Source organism: Anomalospiza imberbis, chromosome 5 (genome assembly GCF_031753505.1).
Source record: "Anomalospiza imberbis isolate Cuckoo-Finch-1a 21T00152 chromosome 5, ASM3175350v1, whole genome shotgun sequence".
In the NCBI taxonomy this organism is placed as follows: Eukaryota; Metazoa; Chordata; class Aves; order Passeriformes; family Viduidae; genus Anomalospiza; species Anomalospiza imberbis.
In genome coordinates this window covers 25,217,028-25,238,019 of record NC_089685.1, presented here as the reverse complement: position 1 = coordinate 25,238,019, position 20,992 = coordinate 25,217,028, and the positions used below count along the sequence as shown (strand labels likewise).

The following is a 20,992-nucleotide window of genomic DNA, read 5'->3' as shown; positions in this document are numbered from 1 at the left end:
TGCTTTCTCTCTTAAAGAAAAAAAAACAGTGAGAAACCATTGGTTTTGACAAATACTGGTCTAGACACTTAGCTAGACTAGCAGTCTACGATCAAAAATCTACTGGTTTTAAACTTAAAATGCATTAGATTTCATCTTCAGTATTGATCTCATTGTTAGGATGAAACTTTTCATTCTTACTGTTGTAGTTACAAAAGCTTTGTGTTAGAGATTTGGGTCTACTTGTATTATTAACTGTACAAAATTTTAATGTGGATCAGATACCCAGAGAGCGTTCAGTGCATTTGGGCACTACTAACAGAGTGCAAGGTGGGAAAAAGAGCCACAGAGACGTGCATCATTGACATACCTATTCAAGTGGGACTGAACAGCAGGCAGCTAGTTTATACTTGTACATCTCTGACTGTATTTCATGCCCAACTGTGTGAGCACAAGGGGTATGTATATATTATTCACACTTTTAGGGGAATACCAAAATCCATTGGCTCAAGTTTTGAATATTCTTTGGTAAAGGGGAAGGAGATATGATCCATACAGAGCTTAAGATATCTCTGCAATTTTATCATCCCTCCAGCTCTTGTAGTTCTTCTGAGGGTCCACAGGACCTAATTGTTCTCTTTTTTTGTGGAGTAAAAAACATGAAATTAAGCTGAAAGGATGATGTAGGTTTTCAAGCAACATATATCCAAGTTCAGGAACACATCTCAATATTTGTCTGCCACTGTGCTTGTTCTCTTTTGGCACTGAGTATTGACCATTGTTGAAAGCAGCCCAGAGGGCTAGATGATATTTTCATGAATTCACTTTGCCATTCTACTGTCTTTTCAAGCAATATCCAGAAGCCAATATGTTTTTCTTCTGATGATGTGCTTTTGACCATTCAAGTGAACTTGACTTCCCTCCAAGAGCAGTCTGGTTTCACCGTCAAACTTCACATTTCACAAACCATAGTCTGTTGGACTTCTCACAACTGTTTGTAGTCATGCTTGTAAGAGGGAAACCCCTAAAAATATCTAACCTTTCCCAGTTCAAGCTCTTAATGAACAATTCTCTTTGTGACCCAATGCTGACATCAGGATGATGCAGTATGCATTTTACTAGCCATAACTACTTTCCACTGTGGTGAAAAGACTGGATTAATATGATTAAGCTCAAGGAAAATAATTGGGCCCTCAAATGATTTCAAGCTACATAGCCACTTTCTAATGCCACAGAGTGAATCAGATGCTTAACATGTGTCATACTCTGAAAGTGATTAAAAAGGGACCTTTGAAAAGAGAAAGATAGTACCTCAGTTCCACTGGAATTTCCATGGCACTTCCATGAGTCTGTATCTATGTTATGGCTTTGGCCATGCAGGCAGTGAAGCCCAGACCTTCAGACTCCTGGTCCTGCATACAGGACTTCAGTGTCTCCCACCGTAAGGAAAAGGGATCTTCCCTTTTATGTCTTCAGTTCCCATACAAATAACCCAGTCAATAAAAAAGGAGAGAAATGCTGTCTGCATTCCTTAGAAGTGAGGGAAGCATTTAAAAAAGCCTCTGCAACACAATTCTTTAAGTAGGTGCCATTCTTTTGATGTGTCAGTCTATCATCTATCATTAGGTTGGTGAAAACAGCTATGAAGCACAGTATCAAGATAATTTATAAATGTAATTTTAACTTTATTGTGGGCTACAGTCTGCATATGATCTCATATAAACTGCTGCTATGAAAATAGGCAAAATTAAATTCTGTTATTGACTGTCCTGTTCTGAAATAAGCTGGATTTCAATTTTTTAGGAAGTTAAATAAGTACTAGAAGAATGTGACAAAGAATAACTTAGTGGCAGAACAGAGACTTAGCTGGAGAGAATATTTATGTCGAAATGAAATTGAGGCATTTTTGTTGTATTTCAGATACTTTGTGTGTTTCTGGGTATACTGTTTTCCTAATTAAAATATCAGGTATACGTTTAAAAGCTATTGGTTCAGTGTAAATCTTCCATATGTTTGCTGTCACTGAGAGCAGTTGCATCCGCTCTGATTTTTTTATGGTTCTGACAAAAACAGCAATGAAATTGTACTAGGAGGTGGTGGTAATTAAAAAAATATTTTGTGTTTCCTTTTCCTAAGACCAATGTCTATGTTTCTTCTCTCTGAGAGATCCAAGAGAGGCAAAAGTAGTTGATATGGTTATGATAAAACGGCTCACCTTAAGTGTAAGACATATATGAAAGATTAGGGTATGATCTTACTCCTAGGAGGCAATTTATGATTTACATGTCTTACATTGAGGCTAATTTTAGATAAAAGATTGTGCTAGTTTTTCTGCTGATCAACTTTCCCGAGTGTAGTCATCCATCCCACGCTTCCTTTGATAAGAGTGTTTATCATTGTGAAAAAATATGAAGGGAACTGAAGACCTCATCAGGAAGAGTGGCTGCTTTTACACCCCTCATACAAAACTGTGTGTACCAAACTCCACAGTGATTGCTTTCAAGAATTTTCTGAGTTTTAAAATCATAGTACAGCTTTGCAATTGAAATGAGGATGGATGAACAAATTGATGTAGGTATCATATTGCATCATATGATGTTCATATCGGGTTTTTTATCTAATGTTAAAAGATTTGCCCATATGTTGGGCATGTTAGCTAGCTTCTCCATGTTATTACATTGGTAGAATTATTTTAAAATACATTTGATTAGGTTTTTGACTTTATTATTTGTTCTTTTGCAGAACCTTGATTTTTAGTAATGTTTAACATCAGTTGGTGCTTTTCTTCCCAACATGGGTATTATGGATGTGCAAACATTGGTTTAATGTGCACAAGCTGTGTAATTTTGATCTTTCTTATTTTCTTTTGTAAGTTTTGTGTGACACATATAGTGTCTCAAGATATAAATATTAGTTGACATGTCTATCAGGTTAGGTAGGACTACAGCAAACAGTGAATGCTTGCATTTTCTTCTGCTACATCAGCACAAAGAGTTTCTGAGTTATTTGACTCAACTTCAGGGGTGTTTCTTAGTGTGCTTAAAACCATGCACAGCAAAGGCTGATGCAGTATCTCATCCAGTCAACCTATAAATAATGGTTAAATATGGAATTTATTTCTTTCTAGCCTGAAGAGGCTAAATATTTAGTGTGAAAAAGGAATAGGAAGAAATTTCCCAGTCCAGTGTCCTGCAAAGTCACCTAGAAAGTACCAGACATCTGTATCAAAATAAATTGTTCCCAGGAGTTATGCAGCATGGCCTCTGCTTCACATTGTAGAAATGTCTCTCCTTTACAAAATGTTTTTTCCTTTTTATTTGTTTTAAAGCTAAATGATAGTTTACTATTTAATTAAATATACATATCTTTAATGTTGAAAATTCTAAAAATAATTTGGTTCATTCTTTGCCGATTTCCATTTCTGATGGCAGCTTACAATTCTAAATACTTGTTCTGAAACACAGAAGGGTCTCATCTGCTTTTAGTAAAACCATCAGTTTAGAGGTTGTAGACAACACCCTTATAAGCAACACAGGCCATGTAATGGGTTATTTTTCCTGAGAAAGCTGTGGAAAGAAGAACATGGGTTGTATGTCTGCGCTGCTGATTATTCATTGAAAAATAATTTAGCATTAGTATTAATACTGAGCATTTTGCATTTGGCATTGTCCTTCGTGATCACTGCTGTATCAGGCATGTGTGATGTATTCAGTTATTTCCCACGTGCTGCCTTTCCCTCATCTTTCTTTCAGTTTGAATCAGTTTAACATTACAGAATGGGGCCTAATGACAGTCAGAATTCCTAGGAATAGAGTCAATGTCTTAAATTACTCAATTATTTCTTGTTTGTGTATCAAAAAGGAGCAGCATACATGTAGGAAGAATGTGTCGTTAGTGTGAACTGTCATTTTGAATTATCAGTCAACTATGGTTTTGTTGTTCCTTTTATGCTGCTGGTACAAAACACAGAGTTTTCTAGATAGTGGAAAGCACCGATTTTGCAAGAAAGTGAAGTGGTGACCATTCTGTCCTATTTTGCTAAGAGCCATAAGGATTTCATTGGTACACTTTTATTGTTCTGGGTGGTGACTGCACATTTTTTTAACATACTTCACAGGAGGTGTATCTAGTACAATAAGCTGTAAAATATTGAGTATCTCTGGGCTGTTCATCTAGTCATGGAAATTAAATGCTTGTTGTTATAGGAAACACAGTAAAAAAACCCAAAACAAAACAAGAAAACAAGGCAATTTATCCTCTATATGTTATTGCTGATGAATATAAATTGTCCAGGCAAAAATATTTTTTCTGTGGGTTCATGTAAATTCAAAACAAACATACAAACTGAGGAAAAAAAGCTTGACGAGAAGGGTTGGTGTGTTTATGTGACTCAGTGGCATATTCAGATTATGTGGTGTGATTTGTTCTGCAGCTGCTTCAAATTAAGAACAGGTGTAGACGGGAGACTGTGCCAATATTCATATTAATGTAATTGTCAAATTGGTGTGTTTATCACTGTGCCTTTAAAGAGTAGACCATACTCTTATTTTACATGTAAATGAGCTTTAGTCTTGAGAGCTACTATTGGATAATGAGCTTGTAAAAGAGAAATTTCCAGCATATGGTGAAACCTTTCTAAAATGTGACATTTTCTTGTGGAGCAATTTATATTATATATATTGTATAAACATATTGTAATCTGCTTTGTCTTCTTTAGAAAAATATATCCATGGTGCAATTTTAAAATCTAACTCAAAGAAGGAATGAACTAATATTTATTTTTTCTTTTTTTTTTTTTTTTTTGACTTTGAATAAACCTTTAGTAGGACAACTTTTTATCTCCTTCAACCATTTACTGCATATTTACAAACCTTCAGAGACTTTAGGCCTCATTCACTTAAATCTTTAAAAAGTATACATTGGAGAGAAAATGTGTTTAAAAAGGATTTTATTTTGCAAGACCAACTCTGTTTAAACAATCAGAAACTGGGTCTCTGAATTAAATATATATTTTTAAACATTATTTACCTCACGTTGCTAGTATGCATAGATATATAAATGATCAGCTGAGTTTTATGGTTTTTTTAGATCAGAGAGATTTAGTATTTCAAAGGATGTCTGAAATGAAGAAATGACAGGAAATTTTTATTTTCTTGTAGTACGGACCTAGTTAACAAAAGTTAACCGGTATAAAAATCAAAGAGCACTATGAATCTATGTGTTAGTGTATTTTCTTCCTTATATCTTTTGCATATGATGTGGATTAATAGTAATTTATATTCTCTTAATAGAAAACACTAGATTCTTGGGGTTTGTATATGTCTGCATATACAAAACAATTTTATATATGCTGTCAGTGAGGTAGGTCGCATATTTGAAACTGAGGTTTATGCGCTGCGTGGGATGCTTTGGCCTGGGAATCTGGGCCAAACAGCTGAGAAAATCCATGTGTCTCAGGAAGCAGAGGCTGAGGGCACTGGCTTCCAGGAGCTGACTACTGGGCAAATGAGACTAGAACAAGGTCTTCCTGCTTTTCTGAATCCCATGGCTGTGGCTCAGGTTTCCTGTTTATTTGCAAGAACAAAAAGAAAATTCAGTTTTGATTTATGGACATGTTTCAGCAAAAAAAAGGAAAACCTATAGTTACTGGGTTTCATGCAGAACCCAATGGCATCGAAGTTCTTACTATTTATTATCATCAAAGTGCAACTGGTAACTTATGTGAACAACCTAAAAGGTAGGTGCAAGAAGTTTAAAGAAAACAATTCTTAATTTATGAGAGGTATGTTTCTCTAAAGCATCCCTCAAGAAGGAGAATAACTCTATGTTTAGGAGATGGCTTCATCCTGTAGCAAATTATTTAAAATTGCATTCACTTCCATGTTGCTTAACTGGCAACTGTTTTCTTCACAGCCTGTTAGCTTCTTGTGAAATCTTTCATTCACTTATTAGAATACTTTTAATGGAATACAAACTATTTAAAAAAGAAAAGATTTGCAGGAACTTCATTATGTATGCTGAAGATGGTAAAGCTTTTCTTTAGGGTTAGCTTGGCTGTATCACTTTACAGTACAACTGTCAACCAGATAAAACAGCAACCTCCTTTTCTAATTGATTTGAATTATATACATAATTTCTGTAGGATGTTATCGTGGGGCTAATTATCTTTGCATTTAGAAAAGTTTTTATTTCCACTTGACTGTTTGTTGTTGGAGATGTTTGCATGCAGAAATGTCATTCATGCTATGCAATATGGGTACCCTCCAGTATCACTTCGAACTCACCAAAGTTACGGTTCTATCTCAGAAATAAGGATGCAGCTTGGACATTTCTGCACAGACTCTGTGCATTAGGGAACTGTGTGATTCTGTCACCCATGTAGAGACTGCTTTAAAACAGATGGCCCAAGCCATCTTGGCTCTGTTAAAGTTCTCATAGAGTTCTGTGGTAAGTCTTTTGAGATTAGGGAAAAAAAAGCCCAAATATATGAGCAAATAATAGCAAATAAAAAAAAAACCCCGAAAAAGTGCCTTTCAGTGACACTCATCACTAATACTTTTTTAACACTTTTTGTCTGTGGAATATCAGCAATTTTCCTGCTGTGGGCCCCACAGCAAATCATATAAGTACAACTGGATCTGAGCATATTTGCATCCCATTAATATCATTGTAGTTGCCTAAGTGAGGACCATTGCTGTTTACATGCACAGGTCATGGTGTTTGTTTTCTCTTGGAGGGAAATTTTGGGTTCAGAAGGGGATGACATTTTGCTTTTTGAGATTGACATTGGCGAGAGATGGCATAAGTTGAGGCTCACAGACTGGTAGTTGCCTCAACATCTGTATTATCAGATAATTAATCTTGATCACATGTGCAGAATTAAATCAGTCACTGACTTGGAATCAGGATGAATCTGAATCTGATGCCCAGATATGACTGCTGAGGGCCCATTTAGGTCTTTTACTCTCCTTAGCAGTTGAAAATAGTCCATCCACTCATGTAACCTATAAATAGTACTAAACAGGCTCTCTGATGTTGTTAAGAATCACCTGGCAAATGAGACATTAGTAACACTTTTGATTACTGTTGTGCTTTTTTTGTAGCATCTGATAGCTGTGGTCCTTGATGAAAATCTGTCAGTTGTAATGATGCCTCAGGAAATGTGAAATGGGCATTTCATGGATGTTTGTGTAGCATAGCTACATTGACTAGGGAGCTAGACCCCGCCACAGCACTGGTCTAACAATCCTAAAGGGGAATTAAATTTTCAACACCTGAAAAATTAACTGTAGGCATATATAATTGCTTAAAATTAAAACAAAGAATGCAGTGTAAAGTCAGATAACTTATATACTTTTTATTGGTAATTCATTATGCCTTATGGAAATCTTCTGATTTACAGCATGCATTCATATCTATAAATACATATGAACAGATTTTATTTCTTTCTGGAATGACAATATATGTGTCACTTTCTTTAGTGTTTATTTTCTTTATCATCTCAGAAAATAAGATTAAACATTTTGGTTGTGTGAGAGATGCTATCTTCATTCAGTTCAAGATTTTCCTGTGCCTATATTCAGTTAACATCTACAATTTCTGTCTTATTAAAGCATCACTATCTTGTAATCCTTTTATCCTCTTTGCATTGCTACTCTTCTTCTGTAAAGGAGAGAAAAAATACTAAGGGAAAAAAAAAAGTGATCTGCCAAAGCTCAGGTCACTGTCCCTCCATGCATTAGTCAGCAAAATCTCTTGTAGAGCAAAAGACTGATTTTCCATCTTCTCTGTACTCAAGCTGAAGCTTTAAAGCAAGAAGTTTGAAAGTGTTGTTACAAGTTTAATGTGCTATGCAACTTCATCTACAACTCATTGACTAAGCTGAACCATTGTTACCATAAAGAACACACACTTCAAAGTTGTACGCAGGATCACAGATTTGTTCTTTAAAATCTACTTTCTCTTGAGAAAACATGTTCCCTTATTCCTTTTCTTTCCCCCATTCAGGAGTCTAATTTTAGGGCCAGACTTTCAGTCAAATTGAGTAGCCAGGACTCCATCAACATCAGTGTAAGATGCAGCTGCTCAATAGCTCTACAGATGAAACCGAGAAGTCTTAGGAAAATTAATGGCTACAAGTTAGGCTTAAAAAAGGATATTTTTCTTCATAGACTCCATCAGATTTTGTTCATACTTATCAGGCATTATTTATGTTTTTCTATATACATAGAATGATAAGTTTTTTGTTTTGTTTTGTTTTTAATTTTTATTATATACTCTGAATTAATTAGCAATTTTTGAAGAGGCTGGTGGATATTTTGCCAATCTGTTCTAAAATTATGTGGGATGTTTTGGTTTTAACCAAAGTTACAGCTGCAGAGCTGTAAAGCAGTCAGTTTTCCTTATTATGACTAGTTCTACAACTTGTACTGTTTTAAATTGCCTGCAATTAGCATATTTCAACCTTATTTTTAGGTTTAAATTGCAGTGTGAGAGTGTGCTCTCCTCTTAGCTAATTAGTGCTATCAAGGAACAGTAGGTTACCTCATTAGTACCATGTGCATTTAATTAAAGAAGAGAAAATTGGAGTTAACCTCATAGTTAATATTTTCACAGAGTGCTACAATGCCAACACCTTCAATTGGAGTCACACCCCTGTGTATCTAATTATTCACTGGTGCCATATAAGGTTAGCAAGGATACCACCATACTGTTGACGAAATAATTTAGATGGAAATCTGTTTGCTGGTTTCTGATATGAAATTCCTGTTATAGCAGATTATTTTTATTTAAGTATGTTGGAGTCACAAAATATTTTTATCATCTTCCTATCCTCTCTGTTATGTTCACACCCAAACCTAGGAAAGGCCCATAGCACATGAGGCACTTAAGCAAGTGGTCTCTGTTCTTCATCCATAGCTTGCAGGTGTCATAGCAATCTGGATACAACCATTTTATTTTGGCTACAAGTATTGCAGAAACCAGTAGAATTATACTGTACTCATGGAAAGAATAATAGACAAATGGGACCAGAATGCAGGTACCTGCCCTTTGTAAATGTGCTCAGAATTTCTTATGGCTTTCTTTGCTTTCCAATTTTCTTTTCCACCATGCTGCTTCACAGTTCTAAAGGGCACGATCTATCATGGAGATGAGAGCCTTCAGCTCCTTTAGGTTTCAATGAAGTTGAATGTGCTTATTGTTTGTACTCAAGGCACTGCAATTCATGTCTGTTTACCCACAGGACAGAATTTTTCGGATATATAGCATAGTATGTATTTAAAAAAAGAAAATAAAAGGGATTTTTTTTTTCCTTAATAAATTTGTGATACTAGTGGTTGGGCCTACAGTTTCCAGTGTGTAGTTGCATTAAGTAAATCTGAGTTCTATGTTTCAATTTTGTATCAGCAAGCTGTACTGGATGCTCAGAACTGGAATCTCTTGCTACATCCATATAGTGCTGATATAAGAAGCTCTTAAGATATTCTCAATTTTAATATATGAATATTCCCATTACTGGTGTGAAAAAGAGCTACATATGTCCTGGAGTATTTTCGCAGTTAAAGTTCATCACCTTTTTCACTTTGCTTGTCTATAATTGAACAGCTCAGCACTCATAGAGCCACATACTCACCAAGTGGATTTCTCTTGTGAATTTTGTTGCCCAATGCTGCTAATATGACATATAATTTTGAGCAACCCATTCTGTGATTCAGTTTTCCCATCTATAAAATGGAAGTGCCATTGCTTGATGCATGAAGATGATTTAAGGGCAAATAATTTTTTTTGCACAATATTCAAGTATAAAGCCATCTTGTACAAGAGTATATCTGTGCCACATCAACTTCACATGAAGTGCATTTAATTGTTGTATCTGTGGGATTATAACTGAATCCTTGAAGGACGGGTTTTTTAGAAGTCTTCATACTAAATCAAGTACTTTTTTCTCTTTTTTTTCAGATTATCTGTCTCAAGTGCTTATATTGGCACATACATGGGTGCTTTAAATAGTCACTTTACAAGCTTACTTAATGCCAACCACTTTGACATTTAGCACTGCTGTTCAAATGAAAATAATAGCTGACCTTTTTAAATTTGGGGTTTTTTTATTATTTTATAGTGAAGTAGAAAAGAGGCTCTTCAAACATTGGTACTTTCCCATATTAGCTTTCCAAACTGATGAGCCTTCTGGATCTATAGTAAGTTGAAAGGAATCCAGTGGCAGGGTGGATATCTGAAGCTGGTCAGTTTGTCAATTGGATGAAGTTTCCATGTGAAAATAAATGAATTCAGTATTCACTTAGCTAATTTGTGGTTTATATATTGCTGCTAGAAAAACATGGAATTACTTGATAGATCCATTTATCTTTTTTTCCCTGTATATATATATATATATATTTATTTTTTTTTTAATATTATATGCTTTTTAACTGTCAAGGTAATTTTGAAAAATACACAAATTAAACAACTCTGTTTTCTAAGACCTGTAAGGAAGAGTTCAGATTTCAAAAAAAAATTAGAAATAAAAGAATAACGACTTTTCCTTCTTCCATTCATGTTTCAAGAAAAAAACTACATAAAAGCATGCCATCAGTGTAAGTTGTTAGCCTGACTTCAACCACAATCTCTGTGTAATGTGTTGTGAAATAGGGACTAGTTTCATTTGTATCGGAGAGAAACTGCAGCTCAAATTACAGTCCTTGGTGGTATCATTGCCATCTCTTTGAAATATCTTGTTCAGCTCCGTCAAGAATAACCAGGTGATAAAGACAAGGTCTACGTGGTGAATAAGCAATGATTTGTGTTTGGCTTTGGTTTAGAACTTCAGAGTCTCGGCTTATCTAGTGGCTGGACCTTCTTATAAAACATCCACACAAATGTGTGAAGCACAGATCAAACTAGGAATGGAATCTTATATATTAATTTCCAAAATCTGCATGAAAAAACATCTGAAGCAGAACTTTTATCTGGAGAACTTGTCAGAGAATACAGATCATTATTGGCATCATCTTTGATGGACTGCTATCAGTTTGGTGTTCCCCATCTCTAATAATATTTGGTAGAGTAGGGACTGTAATGAGTAAATCATTAAGTGATAAAGAGGTACTTTTAAACCCAAAATATCTACATATATACTTCAATTACATTGTATAATATTACTAGTATCTATAGTTGCTACATTCTCTAAGTTTTTGTCCAGAATTGTGATATTTTTTTTCCTTTTCAGTGCTTGCTAATGAACTTAATAGTAAGGACACAGATTGGTCTGGGGTTTCTTTGGGTTTTGGGTTGATTGGGGCGGGGGGGGAGGTTGGGTGGTTTGGGTTTGGTGGGGTTTTTTTGTTTGGTTGGTTGGTGTTTTGTTTTTTTGTTTGTTTGGTTTTTTGGGGTTTTTTTTTGTTTTTTTTTTGTTTTGGTTTTTTTTTGGGGTTTTTTTGTTATGGTTTGGTTTTAATTCCTACAGCTTCTTTTATTCAAGTTTATTTTTTGGTCATATGGTTTTCCCAGGGAATGTGTTATTTATTTTACTGGACTTAGTCACTTTGGCACTGTTTGAACTGACAGAATATAAAGTAAACAATTGGTGTTTTTCTGAGGAAAGTGAGGGATAAGCAGGGAGAAATATTTATAAATCAGTCAAAGTTCTTTATTGGTACATTCAGAAGATGAGAAGGAAATATTCCAAGATAAAAACAACATGACCTCTGTGTTTATGTAAAATATACTACATTATATATCAGCTTGGGTGAGGAAAGTACATATAACACAATTGTAAAATTGTCACTTCTTGTTTTGTTCTGTCTCCCTGTATAACTGCAGAGCTACGAATGTCTCTACCTCTTGAATTTTCTTTGCCGTATTAAGTTTCTTAAAAGGAAATTTATTTTTTTTTAAATCACCCTCCACTTCTACAAAATTTAATTTACAACTGCATAAAGGAAATTACTGTAGTTTAGGCAGTCAAGCATTTCAACAGATCCCTAGAAATGTACAAAGGAAAGAATGATTATCAGTCCTGAATTGTGGATTAAGAGGATCATTCTACACAGAGTACTGTCTAAAAGTAGCAATTTAATAGAAAATGTGGATGTTCATGTGAAGAATGTCTCTGAGGTTAAAGATAGCATTTAAAACATGATTTTTTTTTTATTGCTATTATTATTTAGTGGAAGATTTGCCTAGAGATGCTTGTCTTCTGAATATTTTTATTGAACATTACAAGCAGCTTCATTGGGAGAATTACAGATATTCTTTACATGTTTTGGTCTTGTTAATTTTTTTTAAAAGGGGAAATTCCATTAAAAAAGGAGAATTCTCATTTTGAACTGCAGAAAATGTATTGAAAATTTACACGAACTCCTTTCAATGTCTGTGTTACAAAGCACAAATAAGCTGCAATTTAGGAAGTATATTTTGCATGTATATAAAGAGAGAAGTTTTTAAAAATCACAACGTAAGTGAGGTTTCTGAGGTTCTAGAATGTATTCCTCATACACAGTTCCTCGTGCCTTTTTTCCTCAGAAACTTGCACTGCTTTTTGAGTCTTTTTGAGAGCAGATTGTCTTCTTTGAAGTCTGCAAAGGGAGGAGAGAGATACTTTTAAGAACTTCATATATGAGTTCTTGTCCTGTAAATTTAGGTAAGACTTTTGCACAAAACACTCGGCAAACCATTTAATGGACAAATCAGCACAGAGTTTCTCTAATTCTGCCTTTTTAAGCCCAGGGATGACCTAGTCCATTATTTCAAATGTCACCTCTGTCTTAGCTTATGATATATCTCAGGTAAGTAATATCACACTGTGCACAAGTTTTTGTCAGCATTTCATTTTGTGTCAGTGGAGTATTTGAGAACAGTTTCCCTGAACAGCCAGCTCAAGTATAGACTGCAACAACAAAAAATTCAGTGGAGTGCTTTTCTGGAGGCATTCTCCCTCCTGCTGCAAATAAAAATCATCACTTGATGGCAAAGTGATTTCTTTTCTCTCAAATGCACTTTATTGTCAGCAATGTAATTTATATCAAGCAAGCAGAGGGTTTTATCCATTTATAGCATCTGAAGATTATTTTTGTATCCAATATGAACAATTTTTTCATGTTTTGGGATATTGTATACAGCTACATTACTTTGATTATTAGACTACCTTTTGCTAAATTATAGCTAGTTTTACTAGTTACTTATTAATTTTTTTCTTTTCAAATTATGATCTATGGCTGAATATCTGATGCATTAGTTTGGGTTTTTTCCCTGCTTTTTAATTGTTGTGGACACCAACAAATGTATTAACAGGAACTGATAAAGTAGGAGCATTTGGTATATTATTGATAAGAGATCTCTATAGAATATCTGAAGAATATATAGAATTCTATATAAAATACCTGAAGGGAGGTATCTGAGGATGACTAGCTACCTTTTCTCATATAAAGTAACTTTTCTTCAACTTACAATATCAGCTGTAAACAGCAATCAACATCTACACTTGAAAGCATCTGAGCCTGTCTACATGCTCGTGTGGTACAAACATGCCTTAGTGTTGTCAATCACATCATGTGAATTAATAAAACACAAATACTGTCCAATATATCATGAAAGGAGAAAATGAGACTTGGCTGTTCTAAAATTTAAAATACTCATATGTTTAATATTTATAAAAAAAATGAAGACATTTCTATATAATGAGGGTTTGAATGAATACATTTACATTTAATGTGCTTTTAATTTCCATAGCTTTTCTGGATGAAACTCAATCACTTTTTTTTTTTTTTTTTTGCTTTGTTTTAATATAAGATAAATCAGTTGCTTATATGTAGTTTAAACTTACAGAATGTAATAATGTGTAGTCTTTGTTCAGGTAATATTCAGTTTTGTGTTATCTTGAAACCATATTGCTGAACAGGCTGATAGCTAAGACAGTACACAGAGAAGAATGTGTTGAGCCACATGCCTCCTGTGAACTTTGATGGGAGATTACCTGCTCTCACCATTTATTGTTTTGAAAGGGCTCCCCAACAAGTTAAGAAGGCAAGGTGATTTTAGAAAAATATAGGCTGGAAAAAATACAAGTTGTTATTTAAGAGGTGGCTTAGAATGCCAGCTAGTACACTAAAATGTTTTAATTACAAAATAAGTGGTGATTATTACAATAAAATATCAAGGATATTAGCATTTAGGTTCAAAACATAATGTTAAAGTAGTAAGACAAGTAGTAAGATTAAACAAAACCAGTATTGATCAGAAAAAGTCTGCAGACTATTCTATAAAAGATTTAGATTTTTCCTTAGTTGTTTTATGAATCACAGATTTTTCAACATCAGCAAGACCCATTTTTAGCTCCCTAAATGGTACTGCTTTCCACATCTAGAAAACATAGAAGTAAGGGTTTATGGATTTATATTGATCCTTTATTTCTGTCACTAGGCTTTTGCTCATTCTTGGAATGCTTTAGAGCCATTTGAATTTTCATTTACAATTTACTCCGAAATTAGCTCTGCATTCTGTACAATGCATTTTTCATTAACTCTTGTTTATGTTTAACACAGTCATGAACTTTACCATGGGCTTGACTGACTTGTTGGTCGGTTTTTGTTGGGACCTATCCTCACCATTATTACCAATTCTAAGTATTTCTGAGTACAATATAGCAGTCACAAAAAAAAAAAAAAAGCCAAAAATCTAAAAAATAAGTCAGAATTTGTGTTAATACTGTTCCCACTTTTTGTTTCAGCTGCATTAGAATAGCTTTCATGTAGCACTAGGAAATAACAAGCAAATAAAGCTGGGTGATGTCTTAGAGCAGTTGTATAGATTTTAAACATCATCATATGTTATTGGCAAAGCAAGAAATACATATTGCCCTTGACTCTCCAAAAAAAGAAGTGTAATTCAGTTCCTTTCTTAACAGTTGCTGTATTTCTTGACTACTAAGCAGAACACTAAGAATCTGTTTGAGAGGTATTTAAATAGGTGTTTACACCAAAGTGAGAGTTGCTAGGTTGCACCAAATACCTTGACAGCTCCATAATCCAAACACTATACATACATCAGTAACTGTTTTGGAGACATTTAAATAGTATTTCTCTCAGATGGGGCTGGTAAAACAGCTCTGTTCTGTACTTGCAAATGGGAACTTTTAGCTTCAAGGATCACTAGCAACTTATTTCTGTTGTCTGCTGAGAAACTAACACTTCATACTGAGCAGTCGACAAGAAAAAGAGTCTGTCTTCTTTTATGCATTACCTGTTCACCCATTGCAGATGAAGGCAGCTTTTCACAGCAAGTGTCCAAGTACAGACTCTTGGATATGGCAGGTTCTCTCACTTCTTATCACTCAGTTTTTTAGCTGATCTGGCAGTGCCACTAATAAATAGCAACAGATTTTGTCAACTGTACCCTTCTGCTGGACTTCTTTTAAGAAAATTGAATTATTTCTGCTGTGATAAGGGAATTGCCACAAAAAGCAGTATGAAAAAATAAAATTTATTTCATGATAAAAGCAGAAAAATTGTTTAAAATTTCATAGTTGAAGCTGCTCCTTTCTTTAATTTACATATTTTGCTCAGACATTAATTTCTTCATCCCTTAGCCAGTGTGTGAGCTCAATGGGTGTGCTATCCTTAATAATTGTAGGGAGTTTCTCTTCTCCTAGTTCCATCATACACTTTCCTAGTTTTATTTTTTATCCTTCTAAACGTTTCTTTGTCGTTTTCATCAGAGATGTGTTATTATAGCTGATATAAATTAGAACTTTATAATCATCATTTTTATAATTTGTACTCCAGATACTATTTACTCTGTAAAAACACTAAACAAAACCAAAAAAAAAAACCCTAAACAAACAAAAAATACCACCCCAAACAAACCCACCAAACAAAACCAAAAAAAAACACCCCCCAAAAAAAAACCTACACACAACCAACCAAAAACCCCAAAGTTCATGTAGATACAACTCAGCCCATCTTCTTCATATCAGTCTGTGTATGCTTAGACATTAACTTCAGGACCAACAGGAATAATCTTTCTGTTTTCACTTTTTTTCTTCATCACTGCCAACTCTATTGACATGTTAGTTGTCTTAATCTTGAAACGTAAACATCTGGAATTTGAGTATCTTTCCTATCCCTCTCATCCATAGTAAGGTACAGCTTCTTAAGCTGTGCACTGAGCTAAAACTCTCATGCAGGTTCTCCACATTTCAGATATACCACAACCGGCCTCTTTTCAGCACATGACAAATGTCATCTCTTCTCATTGCTCCCAGTGTTCTGCAAAGATTTTCCTAACATCTCTCTCTGTGTCTTTCCCCAGTTCCCCTTCAAAGCCTTGAATGCAGGCAGTTTGTTTTCAGTTTTATAGTCCTTTACTGTCTGACTTCACGATACCCATTATTCTTCATAAAGTAGAAAAAAAAGTGCCATTAATTTTCTACTTTTTGATTTTCAGATAAGCCCTATTGTACTTTCTCCTGTGCTGTCTGTAATGACTGTGAAGTACCTCATTATCCTCCTCCAAGTCAGTCATTCAGACTTCTCCAGTCTATGTATAGAGAGCTTAGATGCATATATTGCCTGCTATCATGACAGGTATTTCCTATCAGTCTGTCACTGTCATCTCTCATCTTACACAGGACTATCATCTCCCTCAGTGTCTGTGCAGTGCTGACAGCATGGTCCTGGTCAGTGTCACGGGAGCCTTTGTGCACTTGCAGTGATTCCCATGGTACTGCTGCTGCCACTGCTTCCAAGACTTCCATCACCTGTGTGATTTACCTTAAGCATTGAAGTTCTTCATTCCAACAGGAAAAATATGTTCTTATAATTCATTTTTCTGCATTACTGATTCAGCTGGTTTTCGTAGTCTGCCCTTTCATGGGGCAAACCATGCTCTTCTTCTTTGGCCTCAGTTTACTGAAATTGTAGACCACACACATCTCCATCACATCTAATAAGACTACAGTATTTTCAGTCTACAAGAAGTATTTATAAATGTCTCAAAAAAACTTTTTTTTTTAAGGTGAGACCAAAAGAGATAATTTAAAGGACATTCACAAAGCCTTTGACACAGTCCACACAGTCCTTCATGAGCGATTATTAAGAAAACTTAATAGTTCTAGGTGAAAGTCAAAGTTCCATGATAAGTTAGAAATGAGACAGAAGATAGAGTATGCGTGTATTGGAGTATATTGTCAATTTTCAGCATGGCAAAAGGTTAACGTTTCTGTCTCCTCCTGACCTGTACATTAAATAACATTGTTTAATATATTTATTAATGAGCTGGAAAGTGGGATGAAGGATATCACATGTTTCAAAATTTAAAGATAACCAGAAAACTTATTTAGCCTTGTAAAGATTAGAGATGACTTTGAGGCATTTCAAAGGAAGGTGGAATAGTAAGTATGCAAATGCAATAGTGGTAGAAGAAAGATGGTATTGGTTAATATGATACATACTGATGGAGTAATTTAACTGCTTATACTGATGATGTAACTTTTTTCACCAATTTTTCTAATCATAATCACAGTGTGGTAGAGGAAACACACTGTATCTTAAAACAAGCACATCTTTTCTTGGTCTGCAGTAAAAGGAAACAATCCAAGATTTATGAAAATTGAGAATTGTGCTGACAAAAACATTATAATACCAATTTTATTTTGGTCTCTCATCTGATTATGTTATGTGGAATTTGGGGTGTTTCATTCTAATCTAAAAGTAGCATCCAGTAGCCTGAAGAAGGAGCACTTTTTTTCTCCCTTTCTCCACTTCTGTTATGCTGTCCAGCTATTTCAGACCTACATTGTGTCTTTATTTAACTCCAAGCAAAATTGTACCTAGAAAGCTACAGCAAAGTGTGGTTTCATATCTGTTCATATATGTATCTGCATAAGAGTCTGCTCTATGTAATAGTTTTTGTCAGTGAGCTATTATTTCCAAACCAGGGTAATTTATTTTCTACATAAAATATATTCTAATTACAAGTGTCATTTAGGTTGTTTCTAAAAAATATTAGCAGAAATTCTAATATTAATAATTACAATAATAATTTCTTAGTTTAGGAAAAAAAAAGATTGGATTTAATGTTTGTGAAATTTCTTTACTCCCTTAATCTTGAGCGGATAGAAAAAGCTTGTCATTTAAAAAAACGGAGGGAGCTTTGGTTCCTCAAGACCATGATACCAGGTTATTTACCCAAATCAGTCACCCAAACTACACTAGAGCTGTCTTTGTACAGATAAGTGAATTATCTTTTTAATATATGTATATGTATGCACATTCTTGTGAATTGTCTGTAAAGGCTTTTCATATTTAACTTACTTCTATAGTGCCTATTTCTGCTTTAATCTCAGTCTCTCAATCCTTTCCTGTTGTACAGTTTTATGACTCTAGACTTTATTGGGAGCAAATTATAACACAGCCTCTTCATTGTTCATATTCCTGCAACACTCTATTAGTTGCAGTCTATATAAATGCATAGAAAGCTCTTATTTTTTATACCCTCAGTCTCTTCTCACTGGAGCAAGTGTGTTGATATCTTTGCACAATTCCTGCCATAAATGTGATCCTCATTTAGTTGTCTAAAAGAGAAGTATTTTACCTGAATTATGAATTTCACCTGAGCTGTGCAACATAGGAAAGCATGAGACTTCATATCAGACCCCTTTCAATCCAGTCTTTCCAAGCTTGGATGAGATGTCTGAGAGAAAATCGTTGTTTGTCCTATTTGCCAAAGTAGTCATAGCTCGGGCATTCCAAATACTATACCTATTCTGGGTTTGTTTTTTTTTTTTTCTTCTGTATCATGTCTTACTGTGACTAGAGTAGCCTGTGCTTGTGCAGAAACTGGATTTCTACTCCACAGACCATCATCTGTTCTTGCTTAAAAAATGTGTAAATCTCATAAGATTAATAGCAGATAGGATAGGCCAGGACCCTAAAAGATGAATGCCAGGATTTGTTGGATACAATCCATAGCAACCCCATTATGGTAGAGTCAGGGTGACAAGAAGTATAAAGATTAAAACTCCAGTCCCAGAGTTCCTTGACAGTGTCCTGTTTTTAGAAAGGACACAGTATTGCCTTCTGTTTGCCATGAATAACCTGTTTCAGTATAGTCTTTGTTCTAAAACTTTAAGTCTTACTGATACTCCTCCAACCATCTTCTTTACTTGGGCTTTCTTTCCTTTGAGAATTTCATACTCTTTAAATGAGACATTTTCTTCTCTAAAGAAAATGTATTTAGGTATGCTAGTATCTTTAATCAGCTAAACACTCAACCCTTGTCCTTGTAGACATACTTCAAAGACATACTTTTGCACTTCTGTAGATCCTTGGGCTAGAAGCTGTAACTAATCATACAATTGTGTTTGGTGAGAAATAAGTGTGTGAGAAACTCATAAACTATCAACAGAATGAAGAATTTAGCAGAAGGTGTGAATACAGATGTGTGCTTACACACGAAAAAAAAGGATGTCTGGAAATTCACTACAAAATATTGATTGTACTCCAAATAACAGAATTTTTGGTTTCCATTTCATTTTGTACTTATAATTCAAGAAAATTCCTATTTTACTTACCATGAGAAATTTCTTTTCTAAGTACACGATCAAAGAGTGCCAGTTCCATTCTGTGAATCTGAACATACCAGACTACAAGTTGAACACACTGCAGTTTCTTTGTTTGTGGTGGATGATGCACATCTTCAGTTGGGCTCTTGTCACCTTATGTACTGTAACATTAAACTATGAAATTGCAGACAGTTCACGTGTAGAGTGGTAGGTCTTTTCTTGATGTGTATGCCCATCATAAACTGCTAAGTACTTCAGGAAGAAAGCCTCTTGTTTTGACTGAATCATTAATTGCAAAGAAGATAAAGATGAAATGGGAAAGCAAAAATAGAAACAAAATATTTTATCTTTTGAAATAAGACATACTGTCGCTGTCTCATGTCAGCTATTTTTAAAGCCTGTTGGGTTGAGTAGTAATTCCAGTTAGAATTCCAGTTAGTCCTTTAGAACTGAAAAGATTATTCAGTTTGTCCAATTGACTAAATTTCTCTATGAATCAGCACACTGCTGGCTCCTTTGTTTCTGTTGAATCATTCTGCCATATCTGCTTAACAAAGGAGGATGCAATGTCAGCTACAGAAATACACTGGAAAATTTCTGTATGTTTCTAATTAATAATTTCTTGCATTTGTAATTGCTTAACAGGTATAGATGCTGGAAAGACCATTTTCTTTATTAAACAAGTCAGTAGCAGTATATATTGACCTTTTACTTATTTTTCATATGACTTCCGGAAGAAAAAAATTAACATGAAAAAGAAACTATTTATTGCTAATTTTATTTATGATATTCATATTTTCTTGAACTTTTTCCAATGTCACTTGAGAACATTTCATAATTTCATGTACTCCATTTTTGTTGTCTCTTATATTTGGGTTATTTACCTCTGTTGTATTGTTTTGAAAGTTGTCCACATTTACAAGTGTATTTAAATAGTAGGAGCAGTGTAAAAAGAAAGCCAGGAGTGACTATTTCTGGAAGGATGGGGAAGTATCCTACACAGCATTTTTCACACTTCTGAGCAGTGTCCTCTGACCTTCAAATTAATGTTGAGACAGTCACTCTCTTCCAAGAACTGATTGCTCAATCGTTTCACCAAGCGGTCACATCTTTAGGAAACAAGAAAAGGAATGACTTAGTGTTGACTTCAAAGTTCCTTTATGTTTAAAAAAGCTGAAGAAACAATTTGCGGAGGGCTTTGCATGTGATGGCTTTTAAGAAAAAAGAGGTTAGCCACAAGTTCTCTGAATACCATCATGGGTGGGGAAGGTCGGAGGTACATAATGCACTCTTCCCTCCAGCTTGGCATGCAGGTAGCAGGAGCACCCCTTGGCTGAATGTGTTGTGGTCTCCTGGGGATCACAGCACTGCAGTGAGTGCTCCTGCATCCGGGGCCTTACTGCAGTGCTTTCACTAAAGCGTTCAGTGTGGAAAATAAGTATGTTCAACTGAAAG

At 34.8% G+C, this 20,992-nt stretch overlaps 1 protein-coding gene across 19 annotated transcripts in view; it reads left to right on the top strand.

Annotated features, from left to right (window-relative positions):
• FOXP2 (forkhead box P2) overlaps positions 1–20,992 on the top strand; it is a 404,157-nt gene that overhangs the window by 294,762 nt on the left and 88,403 nt on the right. The window lies entirely within an intron of this gene.